This window comes from Scylla paramamosain, chromosome 31 (assembly GCF_035594125.1).
Source record: "Scylla paramamosain isolate STU-SP2022 chromosome 31, ASM3559412v1, whole genome shotgun sequence".
Lineage (NCBI taxonomy): Eukaryota > Metazoa > Arthropoda > Malacostraca > Decapoda > Portunidae > Scylla > Scylla paramamosain.
In genome coordinates this window covers 8,355,399-8,366,316 of record NC_087181.1, presented here as the reverse complement: position 1 = coordinate 8,366,316, position 10,918 = coordinate 8,355,399, and the positions used below count along the sequence as shown (strand labels likewise).

Genomic DNA, 10,918 nt, shown 5'->3' with positions numbered 1-10,918 from the left:
AAGAATTTATCCAGCACCATCAATCTTGTCAGTTTTTGCTTCTGCTTGAAAGAAAAGCTTAAGTGCTTCCCATTGTTCTAAAATTCTGGTTATGACCTTTCCTCGTGATAGCCAGCGAGTTTGAGACAATTCCAGCATTTTATGTTTAGGTGCCTGTACAACTTCTTCCAGTAAATGGAAGTCGTGCTGACGCTTGCTACTTCTTGTAAAATGGCAACAAATATCCTTCATAAGGGATTCAACCCTTGAGGGCAAACAGGCAGAAGCACATAAGGCAAAGGAATGACATACACAGCCAAAGATAAACACATCAGGAACATCCTTCCTTAACAACGCCTGAAAACCATTATTTCTTCCAAGCGTGGTGGAACAATTATCACTCACAAAGCCGATGATATTCCTCAGAGGAATCTCTTTGCTTTCCAGCAGTTCCTTCACACACTTGTACAGCCCTGAGGCACTTGCATCATCCACTTCAACTATGTCTAGTAGTGCATCTGTAACTCCGCATTTCTTTTCATCATAATAGCGCACCATCACTACTAGCATCTGAGAAACAGAAACGTCTGTACTCTCATCTATTATGAGGGAAAAGTTACTGCCCCTGTAGATGGCGGCTACACTTTCTCGTTCCTCCCAAACAATGCCTTCTTGAAGCATATAAGGTTTTTTTTTTTTTTTTCAGTCATACCACGTGCAACTTCACAATCCAGAAACATTTTCTTTATAGTTTCCACTAAATGATCCGCCTGTGCGAAAGGTACACCATGTTCAGCTATGTATCCTGTTAGTAAAACCTCAGCCTTGTCATAAGAATCATCTTCAGGTAGTTTGCTTAGAAAACTCTGAATTTTAACATTTTGTTTCTTTGATGAAAATTTTTTTCAAGTGTTTGGAGGAGTCTTTGATTTAGAAGCGATGCTTTGTTACAGCTTTTCAGCTTGCAGTCGCAAACACTGCACAGTGCTCCAAATTCGTCACTAGGATCAGGCTTGAGCCAGTCCCTCAGCTCATCGACTTTCAGCCACTCATTAAGAGTCCTTATTAAAACTTTGGCGATACCAGTCTTTTTTTCTTTCCTGGTGGAGAAACAGAACTACTTGGGCCGTCGGAATCCATGTCTCTTCGTTTGTTTTGTGTACACTTAAAAGCAACACTTGAACACAACACTTAAAGGCACTAATCCTAGATTCATGTGGCAGGCAGCGATGAGTGACGCAAGAGACTGAGTGTGCGGGATGGGCCAGCCGGACGTACGTGTAGAGGGGTCGCGTACCTGTACTGAACGTGACGGGGACAGGAATCGCAGGACAGCCAGGGTTATCAGCTCTGATTTTGGAATCTGGACAGCAAGGTGTCGTAATTGATTACATTAATAATAACGATATTATTATTAATACCATCACTATTAAGATTACTTTTAATATGATATTAAGATGTAATTATTACTGATAGTAGTGGTGGTAGATTTAACAGCATGCTACAGTCTTGACTACCTGATTTGTACTGTGGAAATTAGCAAAATTCACAAGATTTCCCAATTTCTCTAAAAAAAAAAAAAAAAAAAAAAATCACAAGTTCACAAGGTTTTACCCAAATTCCCAAGATCTTGTGAAAATTCACAAGGAGTGGCAACACTGCTCACCAGTGCGGGGGTTTAAGAATGGTGAATTGTGCCTTTCAAATGTTTTCATTCTTTTATGGAAATGGTTTAGGATTGTTTTGGGTAGGAAAAAAAAGTTGATTTTTTGTTACCTATTGAGATACATATTATGTAAAATAATGAAATACTTTATGGGTTAACTGTGATTACGTGAATTTCATATCACTCAATTTGAATATTATTTTATAACAGATTTCGTTTGTGGTTGTGGAGTTTCTGCATGAGGGAGCTGTTGAAGTTGTTCATTAGTCATGGATAATGATGAAAAGATGAGTTTTCACCAAAATGGTGCTGATGGTGCATGGTCTTGGGTTTAAGGACTAAATAACTCAGAATTGTCTCTTAAGAAGGTCTGACAATTAAGTAATAAGTATTTTTTTTTTTAAGTAAAATTCCTGTTTTTGTATGTGCATAATTGACATTGACAATCTGCTGATCATACAATTTCAGGGTGTATATTGGTACTGGCCTCCAAAGGAGGGTGCTTCATTCAGGGATAAGAGGGAAGAAATGCCTGATAAAGAAAAATGGAGTTTATATGAAACCAGAATATTCATTTGCAGATATGACAGTTGTAGATCATGTATTCTTAATATCTGAGTCATAACATACATGTAATGGCCAGTAAAAAAATATACATTTTGATCATTGTCCAGATATATAAGTTATTCACCTTTATCACTGCTATCAACACTTTCCTTACAGAAAGATTTGATGCATCTTCCAGAGACAGCTTTCCATACTGCCCCACCAACAAAAATATATCACTAAACAAGACACTGTAAAGAACTACATGTCAGGTATTTTAAAACTGCATGATACATAAATTAGGTTAATCTCTTTATGATTCCACCGTGATATATTTCCAGTCACCTCATCTGCATGAAATATATTTACTTATTTACAGTATCCACTCCAAAAGACCCACAAAGGTCAAAGAGAAAACACCTATTGAACAAAAGGTAAGTCATGTCCACAAGTATTGTGCTTGTGTTCATGAAATTGTTTCGAAACTGACATATGGGCTTCAAAACTGATAATTAAATTAAAACTGAACTCATCTATTTCTTCTGAATTTCTATAAAGATTTAACAGTTAATCTATATTGATTGATATTTCAGAGTATCTTTGGTTTGACCTGCTGATAAAGGTAGTGATATTTTTGTACAAATTTTCCTTTAAACTTATGAAATTGTGAATTTTCTTTTAAACTGTAAAGCTGTTTAATCAAATTGTGCATTAATTTGGATCTGACAGATATGTGAAGTTTATATCATAAAGGTACAAAATATACTCATATATAATTGTTTTCTCACAGCTTTATCTTCAGGATCTGCAGATTCAGGTCTAAAAGAATGTGTAGTTGTGCCATAGACAGAGGCTGCAGGTAGAGTATGTTTTTTATCATGTACTTATTCAATGTCACAAAGAAAATTATGCTTAATTTCTGAATATATTGTAGCACTTCTGCTTTCAAAAACATTACTGTGAGACTAGTAATCCTTCTGCCAGATATGTGGTACAGAGCTACTGTGTTGGCACACCTCAAAACACTGGAAAAAAATCAGCAGCTAATGGCAAACCTACTGCAGTCTGTATGTAGCTTGTGCTATAGGATCAGGAGGGGATGATGTGGAAGATGTGTTGCCAGCTCCAGTATGCAGTTTAGAGGAGCTGGATGACCTGTCCACAAAACTGGCTGATGAAACATTCAAAAGTGAATTGGTAAGAACAAGTTGTATGATCTTAGAGATAAGAAAATGTATTTTAAAGTGTTTTGATACTTCTTGTTTATTGCAGACAGTTCTGGATACTTTGAATATAGATGTTGGATTATTTTTTTATGCTGAAGAACTGTATATTTTAAGATATTTATAATGCTCTTCTTATTGCACTGTATTTGTCATCTTAAGGAGGGCACAGCCTTGGAGACACGCTTTGTAGGATTTTTAAAAAGCTTGGGAGCAATGATGTGTAGTCATCATACAACTTGAAGGGAAGGAAGAGAAAGCTAGCATTTACTGATCTTCCTATCTGCAAAGTTGTCATCAGTAAATGTACAGAATTGTTTATTTACAACATTAACTTAAAGCAGTATCTTTAGTAAGAAAGTATTTTGTTGTGGTTGACATTAAAACTAATATTAAATGCTGCTTACATTCATATATTTTGGCTTCTCTACCTAAGAAGCATGCTTAAGAAGCTTCACCAAGGCAAAACCATTCAAAGTGGAAGATGAAATTAGTGAGGCCCTAAAGCATTGCCCCTAAAAGAAAAGGTAGCCTAAAGTACAAGGTGAGCAAGCAGTGGATTTAATTTGCTCTGTTTTGGTATTCCCTTAACTTTATCACTTTTAATTTTAGAAATAAAGAATATGAATTTGGTATTAAAACAGCACCTCAGTGTGTATCTCATCCCCCTCGCCATTCTGCTTTTCACTCCACTTGTACTTACACCCATACTCCATCATATGCAAACTTTCCAACAGTCTTGCCCTATAATCTCACTTTACATGCTCCACTCAGGTAATTCATTTCCACTGCACACATTCTTGACTGCTCTTCCCTATTCCCAGTCCATGTTTTTAGAGCTGTGCACTATTGTTGATGGGGTAAACCTGTTTCTTAAACATCTCTTAAAACCTTATAAAAACATTCCTCATTTTCATAAGCTTTGCCATAACTTTTGATTCCTCAAAAATGTCTACATTCTCAACCTAACATCATATGGTTCTTCCCACAGGAACCGGAGCCTGAGAGACATAAGTCTTTAGTGGCTAGTGTCATGTTATTGGCCGAGTTTACCTTGAATGGGATCACGTTTTCTTAGTGTCCCCGTGTTCCGGTTACCTGCCATTCGGGCATTATCCTTATTATTGTTATAAGTAGTGTAAGGCTTATTTACCCATTTTATATCATGTAGTATTATTCTCTTCATAATTTAAGTTCTCTATATCTTTGTATGTATAAGGAAGGAAGTATAATTGAGGTGAAATACGTTGAAAACGAGGGGAGCTTGAGTGGGCAACAACACATTCCAAGGAGGGGAAAAGGCAGAACGCCTTGGGTCGTGAAGTAGGGAGGAAGGTGGCGTTTCTCAGGGGAGGATTTTGGTGTGGATTGGTGATGGAGTGAGTTTGTGGAGGTATTAGTGGTGTAGCGGTATAACCTTGATATCCAGGATCAGGTCAGTGAGTCTTTTGTGGTACCAAGAGCTCTTGTCCGCTGAAATTCGGTTGTTGAGTTGTGCCGGTGACGCTGTTGGGAGGGGGTCATAGGTCAAACTGGCAGCCATTTTGTAAGTGGAGGTTGTGGTGTTAACCTTGGAAGTTGGTGTTGTGGTGTATTGGTGATTTTGGGGACGATGTTATGGTGTTATGGGTAATCTTTGGTGATAATGGTAATCTCTTGTGAGGCTTGAGGAGGTGAAATGCGGGAATTATTGTCTGGGGACGCGGAAATGGCGTCCGGGTAAATTCCTGCGGTTGAGGGGAAATATTTCTGTGACTGGTGGAGGTGTAAACGGGTTCTTGTGACGTGGGAAGTGACGAGAACGTTATGTAGTAACGTGTGCTACCTCATGTTGTTTGTGAATTATTATTAGTATTAATATATGTGCTTGTAACATAGAATAATCGTGTTTTCTACTCCCCCAACAACAATCTGGTATTAGAGGTAATTCCAGGTGTGCTGAGTCAAGGTAAAGGTGGAGTAAGAGATAATTCTGACGATTTCGGATAGGTCGGGTAGGCACTCGAAGCCTTTAAAAATCCAGACCTTTAAAACTTTCCGGGATCAGTGTAACGTCCACTTTCTTGGAGAGATAACCGGGATCGTACGATCGCAGGTAAGTAAGTAGGCGATCGTGACACTAGTCATCAGGTTCTGATGACTAGCCACAGTTGAAATAAGGGCAGATGCCTAGGTGTACAGTGCCCTGGGGGGGGCCCTACAGTATAAGGCATTCCACTTGCACACTCTTGTCCTTATCCTTTCAGCTCTGTCTCCCACATGACCATAATTTCCTACCTGCTGCTAATCAATGTGGTAAATGTGGGTGAGCAAGGAAGCCAGTGCCAATTCTACCTCACTCCAAAGTGTCATTGATTCCTCTCTTATCTTGTACTAACTGAAATTTATATTCTTTTTAAAATTTATTATATATATTTTTTTTTATTTATTTTATTTCTCCTCTGCTATCAAAACAGGCCTAAGAGATCATTCTTTATTTACCATGCACTATAAGACTCTCTCTCTCTCTCTCTCTCTCTCTCTCTCTCTCTCTCTCTCTCTCTCTCTCTCTCTCTCTCTCTCTCTCTCTCTCTCTTTTATTTACACAAATCAATACATAGTTAAAGTGTGTGTTACAAAATATTTTTACATATAATGTAGCACTTTACAGGCTAAAGGGAACATTTTTAGTGTTTCCTATCTAAAAGCCTAACTCTAAATGTTACAAACAATTGTTACTCTGGTGCATATGGCAACCAGACGTTCACACATTCCTTGAATTGCTGCAGATTCATTTTACTGAAGTCTATCTGTGCAGCAATTAAGGTGTTCCATAGTTTACCGTAATGATGGACGTACTGGGGTTGATGGTGCCAAGTACGGCATCGACACTGAAATAATTCAGCAGGCATTAAAGTGACAGCCCGGGTGATCACTTGTGCCCGCCGCAGGGGCTGGCGGAGAGCTTGGAGATGCGGGATTCGCTGTTGCTGTATTTTAGTACATCACAGCGAGGCCCGCTACGTCCCTGCGATGTTGAAGGGAGTGGAGCTTTGGCTCATTTCTGGCCCCACTGTACTTTCTGAGCCTCACTGCCCGAGCCTGTACCCTGTCCAGGAGGGAAAGATGCCTGCTCGCCGCTCCTCCCCAAGCAAGACACGAGTACTCCAGGGAGGAACGAACTTGAGCCTCGTACAAGATCTCCAGGCCTTTGTCGTCAAGGAGCCACGACATCCTCCTGAGTGACGCCAGCTTACCCGAGGCCTCCCTGGCTAGACGCTCTATGTGGTGCCTGAAGGTCAGCGCGGAGTCATACGTGACCCCCAGTACATCCATCTCGTCTTGCCGCCGTATAGCTTGCCCCTCAAGGCTGAATTGGAGGGGCGTCCTCGACCTTGAGATGATTGACATTTGTGTTTTGTTTGGGGCAAAATTTACTTGCCACTTGCTGCCCCACGACACAATGCGGTTCAGGGTGATTTCATGTGGTCGGCCGTGGCAGTCTCCTCCCCTGAGCTGTAGCTCTGAGACAGCGTGAGGTAATCAGCACAAGCTCTTACACTGGGGATTAAATGCAGGAGGTCGTTTATGTAGATGTTCCAGAGAAGGGGGCCGAGACAGCTTCCCTGAGGAACACCTGCTCTTACTGCATGCTGTTCAGACTCCTGGCCATCAATGACCACTTTGAGATTCCTCTCTCTCAAGTAATCACCAAACAGCAATAAGAGGAGCCCATCCACACCTGCTGCACGGAGCTTTGCAAGGAGACCTGCATGCCACAACTTATCAAAGGCCCTTTCGATGTCAAGGGCAACAACTGCAGTGGCCTTCCCTGCGTCCAGAGCAGCACTCCACTCCGAGGTGAGCAGCAGGTGCAGATCAGCGGCCGATCTGCCCGGCCTGAACCCAAACTACTGGCCACACAGTAGGTGGTGCTTCTCAAGGTGCTCTGTGACTCTTGAGGCCACTATGGACTCGAGCACCTTGCTGAGCACAGACAGCAGGGACACCGGACGATAGTTTTTAGCCACTGTTTTTTTTTTTTTTTTTCTTGTGTACTGGCACAACACTAGCCACTTTCCAGATACTTGGCCACCTGCTGGTCCGTAAGCACTGGTTGAATATCGTAGAGAGTGGGGGAGCCAGCTCATCAGCACACTGGCGAAGAAGGCGTGGGCTAACGTTATCAGGACCCACTGCTTTTGTCACGTCAAGTTTTGAAAGCACTGCCTTCACTTCCACTTCACTCGTTGTGGCAAATGATAATTTTTCTTTCACTATGTTTGGTAGTGAGGGTGAAGGTCTTTTAGGGTCGGAGACGTACAACTTATCAGTGAAGTGCTTGGCCAGGAGGTTTGCTTTATCGGCAGACTGCGCTATTGTGCCGTCGTCCCGGTGGAGGGGAGGAATGGTGTTCCCCCTAGACACACCTTGTTGCTCCTTAACAAGACTCCACCAGCGTTTGGACCCCACCTGGCCTCTCCGCAGCTTCCTCTTGAGAATTGGTTAGAAGCCCAGTCTTAAGTAGCCCTCGTGGTCGGTTGCCTCCCTGTGTCGCTGTCTGTTCCAGGCTGTGGGATGCCTCTTAAAGGCGAGCCAGGCATGGTACTTTGCGTCGGAGGCAGCTCGACATTCTGGCGAAAACCAGGGTTGTTCTGATGCCTTGGTTTGGTGTGTGGAGTGGGGCACCCAGCGGTCCTGCAGGGTGTGAAGCAGCTCGGTGAACTGCCCCACCTGCTGGTCAGTGTCTCCACATAACACATCATCCCAGTCAGTAGTTTTGAGGGAAGCTCGCACAGCCTGCCAATTTGCCTTCTCCCACCTCCACAGTGTTCGAGTGTAGCACTCCTCACGCGGCCTCTTGAAACTGATCCTTGTGAGGACTGCCACATGGTCCGAAGTGTCCACAAAGTCTAGGGAAGAACACTGTATGGTATCGGCGGGAAGGTCGGTCACGACTGGATCGAGGGATGATCCAGAGCGGTGGGTGGGAAAGGTGACATAGTTGTGCAAGTCGTGCACAACCATGAGTGTGTTAAATGCTTCGCGCACTGTGTTTTGGTTTAAGTCACCAATAATTATCACATTTTCACACTTATTTGCAACCATCATTGCGTCTATATTCACTGTCAGGTAGTCAATGAGTAAAGTGCCCTGTGACGAGGGGCTATAACACCCAACGTTTCTGTCTGTGACTTTTAACACTAGTAATTCAATTCAAGCACAGGCTTGGCTGGTTCAGTGACCTTAACATTGAGCGTTTCTTTGTAACAAAAGGCCATACCACCTTGGGTCGATCGGTCCTTTCTTTGCCAGGCCGAATATCCGCCCACACGAGCATAATTCACTGGCACACTAACATCTAAGAAAGTTTCACACACAAAAACAATGTCAGCATTGTTAGTAGTTCTTGTTGTCTTTGGTCAGCTAAGTTTGTTTTGCAGTTTTGAGAGGAGTGAAAGCGGCCGTGGCAGTAATCACACATTTTTCTCGGGCACTGATCTCGGGTGTGGCCCCAGCGCTTGCACTGCGGACACTTCCGTGCCTGCTGCTGCTGCCTAGAATGTAGTTGTTGCCTCGGCTCAGCTGCAACTTCTTCAGAGGCGGCGTTACTTCCAACTGCCGGTTTTTTCCTCCTCTGTAGGTGTCGAGGGTGAGGACGAGAGTTCTGAGCAGCTTGTTGAAGGTCTCTCTCTCTCAAGTTCGGGGAGATGTCCTTTCTCCTGAATGTTTTTGTTTTTGCCTGTGATTTACCTAGTGTCCATATTTTTCTAAATGTGGCTATCAGTTAATGGCACTTGATAAAGGATATATCTGCAGCAGGAAGCTACAGTTCAATAATAAGCATATCAGTCATCTCTTTCCTAAACTCTTGAGCAAACTCTCATTTGCATGTCTGACATTTTCTGTAACACTTGCATTGTAACACTAGGCAGTAATAAAAATACCTGATTACATTTATTCTGAATATCTGTGACACATCCATAGTTCAAAAGTAAAGAATAAGAAAAATAATAAAGCACATAGTAGATGCCTTAAATATTTCTATTTACATATTGTTTTTTGTTTTAAAAACTTAAGATGTCCCTGAATTTTTGACAAATATAACTATTTTTATTATTGCCTAATTATGGAGCAGTGTTTTAGAAACTGTTGGACATGAAAATGAGAGTTTGCTCAACAGTTAAGGAAAGGGATGACTGATATTAATTTACCTGAACTGTATATTCTTTACCTTTTTAATATTGGTCTTTAATTTTCAACACCAAAATACTTTACTTAACCCTAGGGTGTAAGGTGTCTTGTACCATCATGCAGAAAAATGTTAGTTATATAAAAACATGTTTTTTTGTTATATATTTATGGCCTACCAGGAATATACAATTTTTGTTGATATATATTTATGGCCTAAGTGAAATGTATTATTTTGTTTTTTTGTAATATACTATATGCCCTTCCTGAAATGTACAATTTTTGTAAATACATATCAGTGCCCCTGGAATATACTATTTTTGTTAATATACGAGTATATTTTATACCCTTCCTGGAATATATTATTTTTGTTAATATATATTTATACCATTCTTGGAGTGTACTAATTTTGTTGATATATATATATATATATATATATATATATATATATATATATATATATATATATATATATATATATGACCTTCATGAAATGTACCATTTTTAATATATACTATTTATACTAAACCTGGAATGTACAATTTTTGTGTTAATATGGGTTATTTGTGCACTACTGATTATGTACTATTTCTATTTGTTAATACATATGTCTTACTGGGAATATACGATTTTTGATAGAATAAATTTCTCCATATTAACAACTGCTTTGAATGTAGACCTTTCATTATCATCACAATAATATTAATTAAAAGTGCTATGTGAGTGTCAGGTGACTTTTTTTTTACATACATTTCTACATTGTTTCCACGTTATTTCTAGTCTACAGATCTACGTTGATTTCACATAAAAAAAATGTAACGTTACAGCAACAATGGCACAACGTGGTGGTCATGTGGTGACCACGAAGATGTGTTGCTGGGAAGTTCATCACAGAGGAAGGTGGAACTGAAGGAGTGTCTTTAAAGGAAAGGTGTTCAGCCCAGTGATGAACTACTGAAGGCAAAGCTGTATGAGCTTACGAAGAAATTTGTAGTCGGTAAAAAATGTCACATTGACAGCATTGCAGACTTGGTAGGGCATAGAGTTGTGAGGTTACCACCCTACCACTTTCAATACAATTCCCATTGAGCTCACATGGACTCAGGTCAAGTCATATATCGCCAAGCAAAATATCTTTAAAATGGCTGACTTGAAACATTTTGTGAAGGAAGACCTGCATCACATCACACCTCACTACTGGATGCAAGCTGTTGACCATGCTGAACATCTTCAAAAGAAAGATGGGCGACAAGACAGCGGTGGGTCACTTCATGGATTCTCTGATCATCGACATTGCTGAAAGTTCAGATGAATAGCCATCTGATTAATGACC

The 10,918-nt window shown here is 40.7% G+C and overlaps 1 protein-coding gene and 1 long non-coding RNA gene across 11 annotated transcripts in view; one reads left to right on the top strand and one right to left on the bottom strand.

Moving 5' to 3' along the window:
* LOC135116437 (uncharacterized) overlaps positions 1-1,223 on the bottom strand; it is a 105,958-nt gene extending 104,735 nt beyond the window's left edge. Inside the window, exon 1 of one of the 2 annotated variants that reach the window (XR_010276331.1) lies at positions 1-1,223. This exon is cut by the window's left edge and continues 953 nt beyond it. This is a non-coding gene — a long non-coding RNA (uncharacterized LOC135116437). The other variant, XR_010276330.1, reaches the window with a different exon arrangement.
* LOC135116434 (uncharacterized) overlaps positions 1-9,924 on the top strand; it is a 102,410-nt gene extending 92,486 nt beyond the window's left edge. For 2 of the 9 annotated variants that reach the window (XR_010276327.1, XR_010276317.1), the window contains 6 exons: positions 1,203-1,354; positions 1,856-2,625; positions 2,785-2,813; positions 2,982-3,050; positions 3,176-3,388; positions 4,406-8,487. The gene's annotated coding sequence lies outside the window, so the exon portion shown is untranslated. Of the gene's footprint in view, positions 1-1,202; positions 1,355-1,855; positions 2,626-2,784; positions 2,814-2,981; positions 3,051-3,175; positions 3,389-4,405; positions 8,488-8,837 lie in introns of those variants that run through there. The other 7 variants (XR_010276321.1, XR_010276322.1, XR_010276320.1 and 4 more) reach the window with 7 other exon arrangements.
* Positions 9,925-10,918: the final 994 nt, after the last annotated feature.